This window comes from Phyllobates terribilis, unplaced genomic scaffold, assembly GCF_046119375.1.
Source record: "Phyllobates terribilis strain yellow unplaced genomic scaffold, ASM4611937v1 Scaffold_29__1_contigs__length_15306474, whole genome shotgun sequence".
In the NCBI taxonomy this organism is placed as follows: domain Eukaryota; kingdom Metazoa; phylum Chordata; class Amphibia; order Anura; family Dendrobatidae; genus Phyllobates; species Phyllobates terribilis.
In genome coordinates, this window is record NW_027362789.1 from 783,869 (window position 1) to 805,336 (window position 21,468).

The 21,468-nt window shown below is 55.3% G+C and overlaps 1 pseudogene; it reads left to right on the forward strand.

The window, feature by feature from the left end:
* LOC141178572 (uncharacterized) overlaps positions 1–21,468 on the forward strand; it is a 167,685-nt pseudogene that overhangs the window by 116,028 nt on the left and 30,189 nt on the right.

Genomic DNA, 21,468 nt, shown 5'->3' on the forward strand with positions numbered 1-21,468 from the left:
ACACCTCGTACACACGCGGCTCTGCTCCGTACACCTCGTACACACGCGGCTCTGCTCCGTAAACCTCGTACACACGCGGCTCTGCTCCGTACACCTCGTACACACGCGGCTCCACTCCGTACACCTCGTACACACGCGGCTCCGCTCCGTACACCTCGTACACACGCGGCTCTGCTCCGTACACACGCGGCTCCGCTCCGTACACCTCGTACACACGCGGTTCCGCTCCGTACACCTCGTACACACGCGGCTCCGCTCCGTACACCTCGTACACACGCGGCTCCGCTCCGTACACCTCGTACACACGCGGCTCCGCTCCGTACACCTCGTACACACGCGGCTCCGCTCCTTACACCTCGCACACACGCGGCTCCGCTCCGTACACCTTGTACACACGCGGCTTCGCTTCGTACACCTCGTACACACGCGGATCCGCTCCGTACACCTCGTACACACAGGCTCCGCTCCGTACACCTCGTACACACGCGGCTCTGCTCCGTACACCTCGTACACACGCGGCTCTGCTCCGTACACCTCGTACACGCGCGGCTCCGCTCCGTACACCTCGTACACACGGCTCCGCTCCGCACACCTCGTACACACTCCGCTCCGCACACCTCGTACACACGCGGCTTCGCTCCGTACACCTCGTACACACGCGGCTCCGCTCCGCACACCTCGTACACACGCGGCTACGGCTCCGCTCCGCACACCTCGTACACACTCCGCTCCGCACACCTCGTACACAAGCGGCTTCGCTCCGTACACCTCGTACACACGCGGCTCCGCTCCGCACACCTCGTACACACGCGGCTCCGCTCCGTACACCTCGTCCACACGCGGCTCCGCTCCGTACACCTCGTACACACGCGTCTCCGCTCCGTACACCTCGTACACACGCGGCTCCGCTCCGTACACCTCGTACACACGCGGCTCCGCTCCGTACACCTCGTACACACGCGGCTCCGCTCCGTACACCTCGTACACACGTGGCTCTGCTCCGTACACCTCGTACACACGCGGCTCTGCTCCGTCCACCTCATACACACGCGGCTCTGCTCCGTACACCTCATACACACGGCTCCGCTCCGCACACCTCGTACACAAGCGGCTCCGCTCCATACACCTCGTACACATGCGGCTCCGCTCCGTACACATCGTACACACGCGGCTCTGCTCCGTACACCTTGTACACACGCGGCTCTGCTCCGTAAACACGCGGCTCCGCTCCGTACACCTCGTACACACGCGGCTCCGCTCCACACACCTCGCACACACGCGGCTCTGCTCCGTACACCTCGTACACACGCGGCTCTGCTCCGTACACATGCAGCTCCGCTCCGTAAACCTCGTACACACCCGGCTCCACTCCGTACACCTCGTACACACGCGGCTCCGCTCCGTATACCTCGTACACACGCGGCTCCGCTCCGTACACCTGGTACACACGCGGCTCTGCTCCGTACACCTCGTACACACGCGGCTCTACTCCGTACACCTCGTACACACGCGGCTCTGCTCCGTACACCTCGTACACACGGCTCCGCTCCGCACACCTCGTACACAAGCGGCTCTGCCTCGTACACCTCGTACACACGCGGCTCCGCTCCGTACACCTCATACACACGGCTCCGCTCCGTACACCTCATACACACGGCTCCGCTCCGTACACCTCGTACACACGCGGCTCCGGTCCGTACACCTCGTACACACGCGGCTCTGCTCCGTACACCTTGTACACACGCGGCTCTGCTCCGTACACCTCGTACACACGCGGCTCTGCTCCGTAAACACGCGGCTCCGCTCCGTACACCTCGTACACACGCGGCTCCGCTCCGTACAACTCGTACACACGCGGCTCCGCTCCGTACACCTCGTACACACGCGGCTCTGCTCCGTACACACGCGGCTCCGCTCCGTACACCTCGTACACACGCGGCTTCGCTCCGTACACCTCGTACACACGCGGCTCCGCTCCGTACACCTCGTACACACGTGGCTCCGCTCCGTACACCTCGTACACACGCGGCTCTGCTCCGTACACCTCGTACCCACGCGGCTCTGCTCCGTACACCTCGTACACACGCGGCTCTGCTCCGTACATCTCGTACACACGCGGCTCCGCTCCGTACACCTCGTACACGCGCGGCTCCGCTCCGTACACCTCGTACACGCGCGGCTCTGCTCCGTACACCTCGTACACGCCCGGCTCCGCTCCGTACACCTCGTACACGCCTGGCTCCGCTCCGTACACCTCGTACACGCGCGGCTCCGTACACCTCGTACACGCGCGGCTCTGCTCCGTACACCTCGCACACGCGCGTCTCCGCTCCGTACGCCTCGTACACGCGCGGCTCTGCTCCGTACGCCTCGTACACACGCGGCTCCGCTCCTTACACACGCGGCTCCGCTCCGTACACCTCGTACACACGCGGCTCTGCTCCGTACACACGCGGCTCCGCTCCGTACACCTCGTACACACGCGGCTCTGCTCCGTACACACGCGGCTCCGCTCCGTACACCTCGTACACATGCGGCTCTGCTCCGTACACCTCGTACACACGCGGCTCTGCTCCGTAAACACGCGGCTCCGCTCCGTACACCTCGTACACACGCGGCTCCACTCCGTACACCTCGTACACACGCGGCTCCGCTCCGTACACCTCGTACACACGCGGCTCTGCTCCGTACACACGCGGCTCCGCTCCGTACACCTCGTACACACGCGGTTCCGCTCCGTACACCTCGTACACGCCCGGCTCCGCTCCGTACACCTCGTACACGCGCGGCTCCGTACACCTCGTACACGCGCGGCTCTGCTCCGTACACCTCGCACACGCGCGTCTCCGCTTCGTACGCCTCGTACACGCGCGGCTCTGCTCCGTATGCCTCGTACACACGCGGCTCCGCTCCTTACACACGCGGCTCCGCTCCGTACACCTCGTACACACGCGGCTCTGCTCCGTACACACGCGGCTCCGCTCCGTACACCTCGTACACACGCGGCTCTGCTCCGTACACACGCGGCTCCGCTCCGTACACCTCGTACACATGCGGCTCTGCTCCGTACACCTCGTACACACGCGGCTCTGCTCCGTAAACACGCGGCTCCGCTCCGTACACCTCGTACACACGCGGCTCCACTCCGTACACCTCGTACACACGCGGCTCCGCTCCGTACACCTCGTACACACGCGGCTCTGCTCCGTACACACGCGGCTCCGCTCCGTACACCTCGTACACACGCGGTTCCGCTCCGTACACCTCGTACACACGCGGCTCCGCTCCGTACACCTCGTACACACGCGGCTCCGCTCCGTACACCTCGTACACACACGGCTCTGCTCCGTACACCTCGTACCCACGCGGCTCTGCTCCGTACATCTCGTACACACGCGGCTCTGCTCCGTACATCTCGTACACACGCGGCTCCGCTCCGTACAACTCGTACACACGCGGCTCTGCTCCGTTCACCTCGTACACACGCGGCTCTGCTCCGTTCACCTCGTACACACGCGGCTCTGCTCCGTTCACCTCGTACACGCGCGGCTCCGCTCCGTTCACCTCGTACACGCGCGGCTCCTCTCCGTACACCTCGTACACGCGCGGCTCCGCTCCGTACACCTCGTACACGCCCGGCTCCGCTCCGTACACCTCGTACACGCGCGGCTCGGCTCCGTACACGCGCGGCTCTGCTCCGTACACCTCGTACACACGCGGCTCTGCTCCATACACCTCATACACACGGCTCCGCTCCGCACACCTCGTACACAAGCGGCTCTGCTCCGTACACCTCGTACACACGCGGCTCTGCTCCGTACACCTCGTACACACGCGGCTCCGCTCCGCACACCTCGTACACAAGCGGCTCCGCCCCGTACACTTCGTACACACGCGGCTCCACTCCGTACACCTCGTACACACGCGGCTCCGCTCCGTACACCTCATACACACGGCTCCGCTCCGTACACCTCGTACACACGGCTCCGCTCCGTACACCTCGTACACACGCGGCTCTGCTCCGTACACACGCGGCTCCACTCCGTACACCTCGTACACACGCGGCTCTGCTCCGTACACCTCGTACACACGCGGCTCTGCTCCGTAAACACGCGGCTCCGCTCCGTACACCTCGTACACACGCGGCTCCGCTCCGTACACCTCGTACACACGCGACTCTGCTCCGTACACCTCGTACACACGCGGCTCCGCTCCCTACACCTCGTACACACGCGGCTCTGCTCCGTACACACGCGGCTGCGCTCCGTACACCTCGTACACACGCGGCTCCGCTCCGTACACCTCGTACACACGCGGCTCCGCTCCGTACACCTTGTACACACGCGGCTCCGCTCCGTACACCTCGTACACACGCGGCTCCGCTCCGTACACCTCGTACACACGCTGCTCCGTTCCGTACACCTCGTACACACACAACTCCGCTCCGTAAGCCTCGTACACACCCGGCTCCGCTCCGTACACCTCGTACATACGCGGCTCCGCTCCGTATACCTCGTACACACGCGGCTCCGCTCCGTACACCTCGTACACACGCGGCTCCGCTCCGTACACCTCGTACACACGCGGCTCCGCTCCGTACACCTCGTACACACGCGGCTCTGCTCCGTACACCTCGTACACAAGCGGCTCCGCCCCGTACACCTCGTACACACGCGGCTCCGCTCCGTACACCTCGTACACGCGCTGCTCCGCTCCGTACGCCTCGTACACGCACGGCTCCGCTCCGTACGCCTCGTACACGCGCGGCTCCGCTCCGTACGCCTCGTACACGCGCGGCTCCGCTCCGTACGCCTCGTACACGCACGGCTCCGCTCCGTACGCCTCGTACACGCACGGCTCCGCTCCGTACGCCTCGTACACGCAGGGCTCCGCTCCATACGCCTCGTACACGCACGGCTCCGCTCCGTACGCCTCGTACACGCACGGCTCCGCTCCGTACGCCTCGTACACGCACGGCTCCGCTCCGTACGCCTCGTACACGCGCGGCTCCGCTCCGTACGCCTCGCACACGCGCGGCTCCGCTCCGTACGCCTCGCACACGCGCGGCTCCGCTCCGTACGCCTCGCACACGCGCGGCTCCGCTCCGTACACCTCGTACACACGCAGCTACGCTACGTACACCTCGTACAAACGCGGCTCTGCTCCGTACACCTCGTACACACGCGGCTCTGCTCCGTACACACGCGGCTCCGCTCCGTACACCTCGTACACACGCGGCTCCGCTCCGTACACCTCGTACACACGCGGCTCCGCTCCGTACACCTCGTACACACGCGGCTCTGCTCCGTACACACGCGGCTCCGCTCCGTACACCTCGTACACACGCGGCTCCGCTCCGTACACCTCGTACACACGCTGCTCCGCTCCGTACGCCTCGTACACGCACGGCTCCGCTCCGTACGCCTCGTACACGCACGGCTCCGCTCCGTACGCCTCGTACACGCACGGCTCCGCTCCGTACGCCTCGTACACGCACGGCTCCGCTCCGTACGCCTCGTACACGCGCGGCTCCGCTCCGTACGCCTCGCACACGCGCGGCTCCGCTCCGTACGCTTCGTACAAGTGCGGCTCCGCTCCGTACACCTCGTACACGCGCGGCTCCTCTCCGTACGCCTCGTACACGCGCGGCTCCGCTCCGTACACCTCGTACACGCCCGGCTCCGCTCCGTACGGCTCCGTACACGCGCGGCTCTGCTCCGTACACCTCGTACACACGCGGCTCTGCTCCATACACCTCATACACACGGCTCCGCTCCGCACACCTCGTACACAAGCGGCTCCGCTCCGTACACCTCGTACACACGCAGCTACGCTACGTACACCTCGTACAAACGCGGCTCTGCTCCGTACACCTCGTACACACGCGGCTCTGCTCCGTACACACGCGGCTCCGCTCCGTACACCTCGTACACACGCGGCTCCGCTCCGTACACCTCGTACACACGCGGCTCCGCTCCGTACACCTCGTACACACGGGGCTCCGCTCCGTACACCTCATACACACGCGGCTCTGCTCCGTACACCTCGTACACACGCGGCTCTGCTCCGTACACCTCGTACACACGCGGCTCCGCTCCGCACACCTCGTACACAAGCGGCTCCGCCCCGTACACTTCGTACACACGCGGCTCCACTCCGTACACCTCGTACACACGCGGCTCCGCTCCGTACACCTCATACACACGGCTCCGCTCCGTACACCTCGTACACACGGCTCCGCTCCGTACACCTCGTACACACGCGACTCTGCTCCGTACACACGCGGCTCCACTCCGTACACCTCGTACACACGCGGCTCTGCTCCGTACACCTCGTACACACGCGGCTCTGCTCCGTAAACACGCGGCTCCGCTCCGTACACCTCGTACACACGCGGCTCCGCTCCGTACACCTCGTACACACGCGACTCTGCTCCGTACACCTCGTACACACGCGGCTCCGCTCCGTACACCTCGTACACACGCGGCTCTGCTCCGTACACACGCGGCTGCGCTCCGTACACCTCGTACACACGCGGCTCCGCTCCGTACACCTCGTACACACGCGGCTCCGCTCCGTACACCTCGTACACACGCGGCTCTGCTCCGTACACACGCGGCTGCGCTCCGTACACCTCGTACACACGCGGCTCCGCTCCGTACACCTTGTACACACGCGGCTCCGCTCCGTACACCTCGTACACACGCGGCTCCGCTCCGTACACCTCGTACACACGCTGCTCCGTTCCGTACACCTCGTACACACACAACTCCGCTCCGTAAGCCTTGTACACACCCGGCTCCGCTCCGTACACCTCGTACACACGCGGCTCCGCTCCGTACACCTCGTACACACGCGGCTCCGCTCCGTACACCTCGTACACACGCGGCTCCGCTCCGTACACCTCGTACACACGCGGCTCCGCTCCGTACACCTCGTACACACGCGGCTCTGCTCCGTACACCTCGTACACAAGCGGCTCCGCCCCGTACACCTCGTACACACGCGGCTCCGCTCCGTACGCCTCGTACACGCGCTGCTCCGCTCCGTACGCCTCGTACACGCGCGGCTCCGCTCCGTACGCCTCGTACACGCGCGGCTCCGCTCCGTACGCCTCGTACACGCGCGGCTCCGCTCCGTACGCCTCGTACACGCGCGGCTCCGCTCCGTACGCCTCGTACACGCGCGGCTCCGCTCCGTACGCCTCGTACACGCGCGGCTCCGCTCCGTACGCCTCGTACACGCGCGGCTCCGCTCCGTACGCCTCGTACACGCGCGGCTCCGCTCCGTACGCCTCGTACACGCGCGGCTCCGCTCCGTACGCCTCGTACACGCGCGGCTCCGCTCCGTACGCCTCGTACACGCGCGGCTCCGCTCAGTACGCTTCGTACACGCGCGGCTCCGCTCCGTACGCCTCGTACACGCGCTGCTCCGCTCCGTACGCCTCGTACACGCACGGCTCCGCTCCGTACGCCTCGTACACGCACGACTCCGCTCCGTACGCCTCGCACACGCGCGGCTCCGCTCCGTACGCTTCGTACACGCGCGGCTCCGCTCCGTACGCCTCGTACACGCGCGGCTCCGCTCCGTACGCCTCGTACACGCGCGGCTCCGCTCCGTACGCCTCGTACACGCGCGGCTCCGCTCCGTACGCCTCGTACACGCGCGGCTCCGCTCCGTACGCCTCGTACACGCGCGGCTCCGCTCCGTACGCCTCGTACACGCGCGGCTCCGCTCCGTACGCCTCGCACACGCGCGGCTCCGCTCCGTACGCCTCGTACACGCGCGGTTCCGCTCCGTACGCCTCGTACACACGCGGCTCCGCTCCGTACACCTCGTACACACGCGGCTCCGCTCCGTACACCTCGTACACACGCGGCTCCGCTCCGTACACCTCGTACACACGCGGCTCCGCCCCGTACACCTCGTACACACGCGGCTCCGCCCCGTACGCCTCGTACACACGCGGCTCCGCCCCGTACGCCTCGTACACGCGCGGCTCCGCCCCGTACGCATCGTACACGCACGGCTCCGCCCCGTACGCCTCGTACACGCACGGCTCCGCTCCGTACGCCTCGTACACGCGCGGCTCCGCTCCGTACGCCTCGTACACGCGCGGCTCCGCTCCGTACGCCTCGTACACGCGCTGCTCCGCTCCGTACGACTCGTACACGCGCTGCTCCGCTCCGTACGCCTCGTACGCGCGCGGCTCCGCTCCGTACACCTAGTACACACGCGGCTCCGCTCCGTACACACGCGGCTCCGTTCCGTACGCCTCGTACACACACAACTCCGCTCCGTAAGCCTCGTACACACCCGGCTCCGCTCCGTACACCTCGTACACACGCGGCTCCGCTCCGTACGCCTCGTACACGCACGGCTCCGCTCCGTACGCCTCGTACACGCGCGGCTCCGCTCCGTACGCCTCGCACACGCGCGGCTCCGCTCCGTACGCCTCGCACACGCGCGGCTCCGCTCCGTACACCTAGTACACACGCGGCTCCGCTCCGTACACCTCGTACACACGCGGCTCCGCTCCGTACACCTCGTACACACGCGGCTCCGTTCCGTACACCTCGTACACACACAACTCCGCTCCGTAAGCCTCGTACACACCCGGCTCCGCTCCGTACACCTCGTACACGCGCGGCTCCGCTCCGTACGCCTCGTACACGCGCGGCTCCGCTCCGTACGCCTCGTACACGCGCGGCTCCGCTCCGTACGCCTCGTACACGCGCGGCTCCGCTCCGTACGCCTCGTACACGCGCGGCTCCGCTCCGTACGCCTCGCACACGCGCGGCTCCGCTCCGTACGCCTCGTACACGCGCGGCTCCGCTCCGTACGCCTCGTACACGCGCTGCTCCGCTCCGTACGCCTCGTACACGCGCTGCTCCGCTCCGTACGCCTCGTACACGCACGGCTCCGCTCCGTACGCCTCGTACACGCGCGGCTCCGCTCCGTACGCCTCGTACACGCGCTGCTCCGCTCCGTACGCCTCGTACACGCGCTGCTCCGCTCCGTACGCCTCGTACACGCACGGCTCCGCTCCGTACGCCTCGTACACGCACGGCTCCGCTCCGTACGCCTCGTACACGCACGGCTCCGCTCCGTACGCCTCGTACACGCACGGCTCCGCTCCGTACGCCTCGTACACGCACGGCTCCGCTCCGTACGCTTCGTACACGCGCGGCTCCGCTCCGTACACCTAGTACACACGCGGCTCCGCTCCGTACACCTCGTACACACGCGGCTCCGTTCCGTACACCTCGTACACACACAACTCTGCTCCGTAAGCCTCGTACACACCCGGCTCCGCTCCGTACACCTCGTACACACGCGGCTCCGCTCCGTACGCCTCGTACACACGCGGCTCCGCTCCGTACACCTCGTACACACGCGGCTCCGCTCCGTACGCCTCGTACACACGCGGCTCCGCCCCGTACGCCTCGTACACACGCGGCTCCGCCCCGTACGCCTCGTACACACGCGGCTCCGCCCCGTACGCCTCGTACACACGCGGCTCCGCCCCGTACGCCTCGTACACACGCGGCTCCGCCCCGTACGCCTCGTACACACGCGGCTCCGCCCCGTACGCCTCGTACACACGCGGCTCCGCCCCGTACGCCTCGTACACACGCGGCTCCGCTCCGTACGCCTCGTACAGACGCGGCTCCGCTCCGTACGCCTCGTACGCACGCGGCTCCGCTCCGTACGCCTCGTACGCACGCGGCTCCGCTCCGTACACCTCGTACGCACGCGGCTCCGTTCCGTACACCTCGTACACACACAACTCTGCTCCGTAAGCCTCGTACACACCCGGCTCCGCTCCGTACACCTCGTACACACGCGGCTCCGCTCCGTACGCCTCGTACACACGCGGCTCCGCTCCGTACACCTCGTACACACGCGGCTCCGCTCCGTACGCCTCGTACACACGCGGCTCCGCCCCGTACGCCTCGTACACACGCGGCTCCGCCCCGTACGCCTCGTACACACGCGGCTCCGCCCCGTACGCCTCGTACACACGCGGCTCCGCCCCGTACGCCTCGTACACACGCGGCTCCGCCCCGTACGCCTCGTACACACGCGGCTCCGCCCCGTACGCCTCGTACACACGCGGCTCCGCTCCGTACGCCTCGTACGCACGCGGCTCCGCTCCGTACGCCTCGTACGCACGCGGCTCCGCTCCGTACACCTCGTACGCACGCGGCTCCGTTCCGTACACCTCGTACACACACAACTCTGCTCCGTAAGCCTCGTACACACCCGGCTCCGCTCCGTACACCTCGTACACACGCGGCTCCGCTCCGTACGCCTCGTACACACGCGGCTCCGCTCCGTACGCCTCGTACACACGCGGCTCCGCTCCGTACGCCTCGTACACACGCGGCTCCGCCCCGTACGCCTCGTACACACGCGGCTCCGCCCCGTACGCCTCGTACACACGCGGCTCCGCCCCGTACGCCTCGTACACACGCGGCTCCGCCCCGTACGCCTCGTACACACGCGGCTCCGCCCCGTACGCCTCGTACACACGCGGCTCCGCCCCGTACGCCTCGTACACACGCGGCTCCGCCCCGTACGCCTCGTACACACGCGGCTCCGCCCCGTACGCCTCGTACACACGCGGCTCCGCCCCGTACGCCTCGTACACACGCGGCTCCGCTCCGTACGCCTCGTACACACGCGGCTCCGCTCCGTACGCCTCGTACACACACGGCTCTGCTACATCCACACTGTAAACCCCTCCTGACCCCACACATAAACTTCAGCTCATCCAGCACCATGACAACCAGCACAGCAGAGTCCTGCATCCACTGAGGCCCCTGATCATGTGACCCCTGACTCCTCCCCTCCTGTGACCTCATCACAGCTCCTGTGCGCACAGAGCAGCCATATATGTGGTGGCGGAGCTGCAGGTGGAGGTATGTGGAGACCCCATTACTGGGCGCAGGGGGCATTAACCCCTTCAGCACGGAGACTCTATTGGGGTCTTGTGTTGCCCCTTTATAAGAATCATAAGGTTTTTGTTCTGTTTCCTGTAATAGATACATACGACACAACTATGGAGACAGGAAGGGAGGAAACGTATTGTTCTCATAGTACAGGACCCCTTTACTGCCCCACAGTGTAATGCCCCCATTATGCCCCCTATGCAGGATGTATGATGCCCCCATTATGCCCCTTATGCAGTATGTATGATGCTCCCACACAGTGTAATGCCCCCATTATGCCCCTTATGCAGTATGTATGATGCCCCCCACAGTGTAATGCCCCCATTATGCCCCTTATGCAGGATGTATGATGCCCCCACACAGTGTAATGCCCCCATTATGCCCCTTATACAGGATGTATGATGCCCCACAGTGTAATGCCCCCATTATGCCCCTTATGCAGGATGTATAATGCCCCCACACAGTGTAATGCCCCCATTATGTCCCTTATGCAGGATGTATGATGTCCCCACACAGTGTAATGCCCCCATTATGCCCCTTATGCAGGGTGTATGATGCCCCCACACAGTGTAATGCCCCTTATGCAGGATGTATGATGCCCCCCACACAGTTTAATGTTCCGGGAGGTACTAAAAAGAGTAAAGATCAGGAATAAATAAAAATGAACATAAAAACTTACAGGTCTAAACATATGTAGAGATATTATGGATTTCTTGTGTATCTTGCACATGGGATGAACATGAAATATAAGAAGATTACAAGGGAATGAGCACATTCCATATAAAGAGGTGTATTTTATATTCCTACACTATCGCCATCCCCTCACACACAGTATAATGTTCCCGCAGTACCGCCTGAGGTCCTGCAGTTGGAATAATCCCTCTGGAGTTGGTTTTCCCTTTGCCTGCTCCCCTACATGTAGACCCTCGAGCATGTATACATGCATGTAGGGGAGCAGGCCTTACTAGATATTGAGGCTTTGTACAGTAATATATCACATGAGGATGATATCAGTGGAGTAAGACATTTCTTGAAATCGAGGTCAATAAAGTGTAGCAGACATAATGACTTCATGGAGGATCTTCTAAAATTCACTCTTACTCACAACATATTTCTTTTTGACAGGAAGTACTTCCCCCGAGCTCAGGGGTACTGCGATGGGGAGCCCCTGTGCCCCCTCATATGCTAACCTATTCTTGGGCTGATAGGAGGAAACCACAATATTCAGGGATGATCATAAGTGGTGACATCCATATATTGGGCTATGGTATAGATATATTCACGACATTTTTATCATCTCGTCAGGGACGAGTGATCAATTTCTTGAATTTGTCAGGGAACTCAATATCCATAGAGTGGGCCTTAGAGTTACATCAGAGTTTAATTATTACCAGTTGCCTTTCCTGGATGTACTAATCAAGAAAGAACGGGATGGGACCCTAGGGACACTCATCTACCATTAACCTATGAGCACTAATAAACTATTAAATTCATAAAAAAAAACGAGCTATATCCATGGGGCCAATATTTACAGTTGAGTAGAAACTGCTCTAATGTCACAGATATTAATATACAGGCAATAGGCATGAACACGAGATTCAAGGAAAAAGGTATCCACAGTACATTTTGGATTCCGCACAATTGTTTAAAACAGGAGAGACGGACACTCCTCCATACCTAACCAAGACACCAAGAAAAATATGGGATAACACAAGTAGTAGGAACTTGTCACAATCAGAGTGACCTTATCTTTAATATCCTCAGAAAACACTAGTATGTACTTGTGGTCGACCCGGACCTGAGGGTGCTGTGGGATCTACTCCCACAATAACTTTCATAAAGGGTTGGTCAATTAGGGACCGTTTAGTGCATAGTTTCTATAAAAACCTGCCCCCAAGTGGACTTGCTAAAGAAAAATTGGCCTATAGATATTGAGGGGGATCCCCTCCGGCTAAAGTATTATCACTTATAAAGGAAACAAAGAGGGAACACTAGATCAAAAGTAATTAATGTATCAAAAAAGTTTATTGTATCAAAATAATTTAAAATATGTTATAGTATAGATGTAGTCATTACATAGATGCAGGACATAAACTTAGTACTGAAGGTTTTGAGAGACCTATGAGCTGGACTGTTAGATTGTTTTTTCCTTTTTTCCCCTCTTCCCCTTTTAAGTCCGAAATAAAGGATCATATATAATATAAGGAAGATATAGAGGGTTTCCCTTTGGTTTGTATAGAAGGTATGTTGTAGTCAAAAGTGACCCTGTGGGTATAGTTAGGGAGATATCATTGGAAAAGTATGTTACCTGTAGACATTTGAGTGTAGTCCTAGGGTTGCTCACTTGCCACAATTATATAGCGCCATTGATTCCATGTTTATCTAGCATTTCAGTGTAAAATACGTCACTTCCGGACATGCACACTAGGGAATGGACATTATTGGACTTCTAGCTCATGAGAAGTAGCGTAGGTGCAGTACATTATTGTAGACAGATCCCGGTTCTTCTGCAACAACTCTCGACACTGCTGTTTCTGGGCCTTCGGTAGCGTTTCTGCTATTGCGACTCCTCCAACGTCACCTTCTGGCTTGCCCAGCAAGCATGGAGCTTCCACAGCCTCTCTGTCTTGCCACGGCTTGATGAGGTTGACTTGGTATATCTGGTACGGCTTACGTCGTCCCTGTTGATGATCCTTGTAGTTCACTTCACCCACTTTTTCCACCACCTCATACGGCCCTTGCCAGTTGGCCAAGAACTTACTTTCCACCGTAGGAATTAGCACGAGCACTCGGTCTCCCGGATTGAATTGGATCACTCTGGTTGACCGGTTGTAGACTCTGGCATGAGCTTCTTGTGCCTGGAGGAGATATTCTTTCATAATGGGCATCACCTTTGCAATCCTCTCCTGCATCAGAACGACGTGCGCGATGACACTCCTGTGGGGCGACACCTCCGCTTCCTAGGTTTCCTTTGCGACATCCAGGAGACGCCGCGGATGTCAGCCATACAGGAGTTCGAATGGCGAGAACCCTGTAGAGACCTGTGGAACCTCTCGGATGGAGAACAAGAGATACGGTAGGAGACAATCCCAGTCTCTGCGGCCCTTCCTATGGCCTTCCTTAGCATACTCTTCAGAGTCTTGTTAAACCTTTCGACAAGGCCATCTGTCTTAGGATGGTACACTGAAGTCCTCACCTGGGAGAATTGCAGGACTTTGCATAACTCACTCATCACCTTACTCATAAAGGGAGTTCCCTGGTCGGTGAGTATCTCCCTTTGGTGAGCCTGTTTGGGGAAAAAACGTGGACTAACTCGCAGGCTATACTCTTTGCGAAAGAGTCCTTCAGTGGAATCGCTTCAGGAAAGCGTGTGGCATAGTCCAGGATAACCAATATACACTGCTCAAAAAATAAAGGGAACACTCAAATAACACATCCTAGATCTGAATGAATGAAATATTCTCATTGAATACTTTGTTCTGTACAAAGTTGAATGTGCTGACAACAAAATCACACAAAAATCATCAATGGAAATCAAATTTATTAACCAATGGAGGCCTGGATTTGGAGTCACCCCCAAAATTAAAGTGGAAAAACACACTACAGGCTGATCCAACTTTGATGTAATGTCCTTTAAAAAAAGTCAAAATGAGGCTCAGTATTGTGTGTGGCTTCCACGTGCCTGTTTGACCTCCCTACAATGCCTGAGTCACGGTTTTGGTGACGCAACAGCGACCTCACCAGCGATGTCGCTATGTGTGACACTTTGCAGCGATCAGGCCCCTGCTGTGAGATCGCTGCAAAATGTCCTGGAACATTTTTTGGTCTTTGCCCTCCCGCTGGTCAGCACACATCGCTGTGTGTGACCAGCGGGACCAGCGATCAGGCTGGTAACCATGATAAACAGCGGGTTACTAGGGGCACACGCGCACTTAGTAACCCGCTGTTTGTCATGGTTACCACTCTGCTACGGTGAGCGGTAACCTCCCGCTCACCGTAGCACAGTGGTAACCATGATAAACAGCTCGTTACTAGGTGCGCGTGTGCCCCTAGTAACCCGCTGTTTATCATGGTTACCAGCCTGCTCCTGCTTCAGCAGGCTGGTAACCAGGAGCAGGACATCGTGGAAAGATTCTTTCCACGATGTCGCTGCTCCCCTGATCGCTGGTGAGCCTGCCTGTTTGACAGCTCACCAGCGACCACATAGCGACGCAGCAATGATCCCTGACAGGTCTTACCGTTGTCGGGATCGCTGTAGCGTCGCTAAGTGTGACGGGGCCTTAACTCCGGAATGGACGACGCCGACCTCGTGGGACTCAGTACCGTGAGCCATTTCAATGTCTACTCTGGCCATGGGGTAGTCCTTAGCATCACCATGAATGCACTGAACGCCAACTTTTTTTCCCCGGGATCATTTGAAGAGGAAGGGTGGCCATCATAAGGGTCACCAGACTCCCGGAGTATAGCAGTGACGTTACCTCCTGTTCGTTCACCTTCACAGGACATGCTTGTGGCCCCTCGCTCTGTTGACATTTCACACTGCAGGTCGGATAAGCATAATATGAACAATGTCATCCTATGCTGCAGTCCATCGGCTCAGCGGACAACGGGTGGCTATATGGCCTGGGCCGTGGCACCTCCAGTAAACAACATCACCTGTAGGGACCTTAGGCACCACCTCCCCCGCCCCTTTGGACCTTGGATGGCCCACCCCCTTTTGAGTCTCCGCCCCCTGTTGGGAACCCCAGTATGGAGTGGGCTGCCTTCCCAAGGAACCTTCAACCCCTGGTATCTTTCGACCCGTCCAATCAGGTCATCTGCATTCCAGGGATCATCCTGGGCAACCCAAGTCTGTATGGGCCTTGGCAGGGAGTGCACAAACCGGTCCATCACCACCCGCTCTACCATCTGCGCAGGTGTAGGGGAATCCGGTACCAGCAACTTCTGGACCAGGTGCAACAGGTCAAACATTTGGAAGCGAGGTGGTTTGTCCCGGTGATTACCCCAGCGGTGAACCCACTGCGCCCTGATAGTCATTGTCACCCCCAAGTGGGCGAGAATCTCAGTTTTTAGCTTGCCATACCCTTTGGCGTCCTGCAAAGCTAAATCATAGTACACCTTCTTGGGCTCTCCCATCAAGTATGGCGCCAATACCTCAGCCCACTGCTCTGGCGCAAGTTTCTCCCTCTCAGCGACCCTTTCAAACAACGTTAGGAAGGCCTGAACGTCATCCACCAAGGTCATTTTCTGCAATGCCCGTTGTGACATGCAGAAGTAGTGCTGTTGCAGAGTGTGACATGCAGAAGTAGTGCTGTTGCTTTAAAAGCATTCAGCAACTATTAGCAGTAACACAAGCACATGAGACAGGAAGTGTTGTGCTCCAGAAGCATCCAGCAACTAGAGGGGTTAACACAGTTACAGGAGTACAGTGTCCATTTTAGGACATGATCAGATATCAAAATCAAACATCATAATGATGTCAGTTTGAGGCTAAATACCCTGTCTGACAAGTGTTTCTGACAAGTGACTTTTACAACTGTAATAATAATTTAAAAAAAGTCACTGTTCGCTGATGGGACTAAAATTCTGTATCCAGACACCAGTGCACTAACCCCTAAGCTATTAACTTAGTTGAAGAAACCTAGGAGTTCCATTTGGTTATATGATTTTCAGTGCAAATCTGATTGAAACTCTTTGGACTTTCGCACAGACTGCAAGCAAGACAGATTCAAATGATGTTTGATTTTGATGTGTGAGTCTGATGTGTGACTTTCTTCAAACATCAGAATCACAATGACTCTTAGTCACCCTGAGTATTTTCATGGTTGATCTCATAAGACAAGAAAAGCTGCCAGTTACTATCACTTGCCTGGATAGCTCAATGGTAAGGCATCAGCCTCTGACACTAAAGTGTCACAGTTCAAATCCCAATAGAAATATTATTATTATTATTATTTTTTTTTTAACTATCCCTATTTAGCACACAAACTACAGGGGTGTTTTACTTTTTAATATCTGACATTTTGAGTGTCATCCTGACGTGTTAAGAGTTTCAGACAAGCTGTCTATTTGCATGGTAAATTACATAACCAAAGTAAATTGGGAGGCACTAATTTGCTACATATCCATTTCCAAGTGACTGTTCATTTGCATAATTTCTTAAAGGGGTCTAATGATAACATTTCTTTATTGTCAATTTTTCTTTCCATCCACCCAAGAACTGGCTGCAAACTCCCAATTTACTTTTGCTATGTAATTATTATAATTATATATCACTACCTAAATAATCAAATAATGAACCTACAGTTTAATGGTAAGGCATTTGTGTCACATAGTTTTGGTTTGAAAAGATAATAGTAATAATAATAATATAATTAATAATAAAAAGTTCAGTGTCCCTACAAGTTTTTCTTGGCTTATGAGATTAACCATGATAATACTCAGGGGTCTAAAAGTAATTGTGATTCTTATTCTGATGTGTGAGAAAAGTCATATATCAAAGCCAAGCATCATTGAAGTTTTTGTGCTCGCCAGCATCATTTAAAAAACAAAAGTTTATTTTTTCTGCACCAGGGATTTAAACTCAGAACTAGTGATGGGCGAGCACTAAAATGGTCGGGTGCTCGATGCTCGGGTTGAGCACATTGGAATACTCGGGTGCTCGACCCGAGCAACGAGCCCAATGTAAGTCTATGGGAAACTCGAGCATTTTTCTGGCGGCTCCCCCCGGCGGTCTGTTTTTGATCAAAAATAGCATGAAAGCTATCCCACCATGGCAAGGTGAACCCATTCGGGATAGTCCTACTCTGTATAATATTAAAAACCTTACCATGTGTCAAAGCCTCAAACTTCTGTGTGTGAATCAGACATGAGATCTAATGTGATAGAAGATTACAGTCCAGGGAAGACGGGAGACAATCATATAGACGACCGGTGGAGATGTAGTCAGTGAAGCACTCTGGCTAAATATGGTTCTAGAGCCGTAGTAGAAGATGAATGTCATACTCATCATGAAGTAGTTATTTCTCATGTTACGTGTAATGAATATCTCCTGCAGTATTGCTAATGCCGATTCCAGTGTCGGTAAATGAGACTAGAATTAGCTTTATGGAAGATGAGTCTTTGAGAAACGTGTTCAGCTACAGACTCCAAGGAAGAAACTGCTTGTTGTCTGTGGCCTAAAATATAAAGGTTTTATTACTAGATGTAAAGAAAACTAAATACTGTAAAATAATAAATCTCATATGTTTCCCTTTATTATCTCCAGTAATTGTATTATTACACAGGATTTTTATGATGTTACATCGGCTCATCATCTTCTCATTCAGGTCCCTAAAATATCAGATCCTCTCAGTGAAGATCTATTAAAGAGAATTTTCCCTATGGACCCATCAAAGATGGATTTGGACAGAGACAAGATGGCGGAGAGGTTATTACACCTCACCCTAGAGATCCTCTTCCGGCTTACTGGAGAGGTGAGAGATTCTGATGACGTCACATTACATCATTCTTATCTATGGGAATAGCAGATGAACAGAACTGGAGAGGTGAGGACTCAGGAAATGTCTGGAGTGAGATTTATTAATGTGTCTCTCCATAACCAGGATTACACAGTAGTGAAGAAAACCTCTAGTGAGCGCCATCAGGTCCATGTGTCTGAGGGATGGGAAAGACCCCTGAACCCATTCACAGGGCCTCCACCTCACCCCCTGATACATGAGGACATCAATGACCAGAAGATCCTAGATCTCACCTACAAGATGATTGCGCTGCTGACTGGAGAGGGGACACTGCTGGGAATACTGGGATATTATACAGTAACACAATGAAAGTATCGGGGGGATGACTGTATCATTGTATGTGTCAGGTTCCTATAAGATGTCAGGATGTCACTGTCTATTTCTCCATGGAAGAGTGGGAGTATTTAGAAGGACACAAAGATTTGTACAAAGACGTCATGATGGAGGTTCCCCAGCCCCTCACATCACCAGGTAATAGACAGGACTAAATACACACGGACTATAATTATCTATGTAAAGAATGAATTCAGTCCCTTATGTGTTTCCTCCAGATCTATCCAGTAAGAGGACAACACCAGAGAGATGTCCCCATCCTCTTCTTCCACATGACTGTAAACAAGAAGATCCCAATGTTCCTCAGGATCATCAGGTAGATGGAGAGAAGGTGTAATGAGATCTCCCTTTTGATGTGTAGACGGCTGTGAAGGTCTTGTGTTCTGTCTTGTTTTATCCACCAGTATTATGTGTTTTCTATTTGTGTAATGAGAACGGTGGAGATGGCAGGATTAGAGTGGATTATAGATGTGACTTCTCATCTGTTTGTGACTTTTACAATATTTGTTTCAGGGTGAAGATCTGACCCATATTAATACTACAGAAAGGGGTGATGAGCGGTGTAAAGAGGAGATTCCCACATATGACTACCCAGGTGAGTAGTAACCACTAAATGCAGAGAAGTCACAGATTCTTCTCAGTCACCGGCTGTGGCTGCTTTATCGGTGGTGTAGTCCAGCCGTATCACAATCGTGTGATCACCATTTTGCCTCTAGACCACAACATTCTCTTCCACCCAAAACTGTTCAAACGACTTACAACCTGGAGGATCCACCTACTCCCTGTGATTAGGAGACGTTACCTGCCCAGATCTGTAAACCACAAAGCCAGAAAATTACTTAAAAAAAATATTATGATGGGACTGTAAGAGAAAGCGGAGGGTAATGATGCTGTTGGCTTCCTAGATCCCTGATATCTTATTAGATGAATCTACCTTCTCTCCCTTCTGTGCTGCTGAATGTGCTCATATGGTCCCTACAAGACCTGGTCCAGTCTTTCTGGCCAAACTTCACATTTATGATCTACAACATTAGATGTGCAGTGAGGGCCAAGTGTGAATTTCTGTACAATAACAACAGAGTTTCCCTTTATCCTGACTTTTCAATTTCTTTTAAAACCGACTAACTTCAAACCAGATTGTTATAAACTAAACAAAAAAAAACATTACACCTGTGCCACGATATATCTCTAAGCTAAATTTAAGATGCCTCATCTATGCACTACTATAAAAAGTTCTCTTTGAACGTCTAATATTTCTTCTTGAAACTCATCTGACAGAAAATATTGTCCCTTACGATAGTTTAGATGCCAAGAGCCACCGAGCCCCATACTCCAATTACCACAGAGAGGTTTCACCACTAGTTACTCACTACTTACTGATGGAGACTGTTGAGTTTGATCATTTCAGTAGATGTGTTATTGTCTATACTCACAGTTTTTACTATAGTAGTTAGTGCCCAAAATACTCTGATTTAACCTCTTCCTGCAGCCAGCTTTGTGTTCCTATCAGGGCCCATTTTCAAATCTGACGTGTGTCACTTTATGTGGTGATAACTTTGGAATTCTTCACAAAGGATAATAGGAAACAAATGGACCTTACAAATAATATTTCAACTTCTCTTGAATCTGACAATACCCTATATACAGTTGTACACTACTGTCTGGGCACATGGCAGGTTAAGAAGGGGAGGAGCGCCATTTAGCTATTTGAATGCAGATCTTGCTGGGATGATGTGCAAACACAATGTATTATGGACACTGTTCGTTGTCACCTGGCAGCTCAAAAGATGGCTACCACAAACAGGCTTAGCGCTATCTACTCCATTTTCCAGATCCCAGGGTTTGCCTTGCTCATCATCCTTTAACCCCTCTACATGGCTATGGACTTAGACAGAGACCCGCTAAGCTTGGGCCACAGTGTTACCTAATGTTCTGTGGTGTGAGATTGCAAGAAGAATAGTCAGATAGCCGGGTCAGAACATGAAGGTCAGAGAAAATACAAAATCACACAAAAGTAGTCAGTAAACTGGCCGAGGTCACTGTTGAGGGAGGGCAGCAATGACCCTTCACGGTTGACAAAGTGAGTGTCAAATTATTATGTTACAAGGTTGATTGCAATCAGGAAACCAGACGAAGACAGAGCTCTGTATGGTAGGATTTGGAGAATCTCTAATCCCATTTATTTTACTTAGCATTATATATTGTTTTGAGTATATCAATAGCCAATCACCTACAGCCATACTACAGGCTTAAACCAATGTTAGTACGATTATTACGGAAACACACATATGTTCATATTATCGTTAGTTCGGCACATGATGGAAAGTTACAAGGTTATACATCCCGGCTCAGACTAGTTAGATAACAGGAGCAGTGTATTTCATAGAATGTTCTTGAGAGAAAAGGTTCTTGTGAGAAAATTGCATGTGAAGCAGGAGAAAAGAATGAATGAATGTATGCTATGCAAGGTGTAATAATAACATGATTTTAGAAGCAAGCACAAAATGAAGTAACTATAGCATGAATATCGATATGTCCTTTACATTTCCCCCCTAAAAATTATGTTATTATCAACAATAGAGGGTCATGTTTTGAGCCTGAGGGACATTGGTCTTCACTCAATTAGTGCCCTTGTTACCAATTGAGGCCGTCGCGGCATG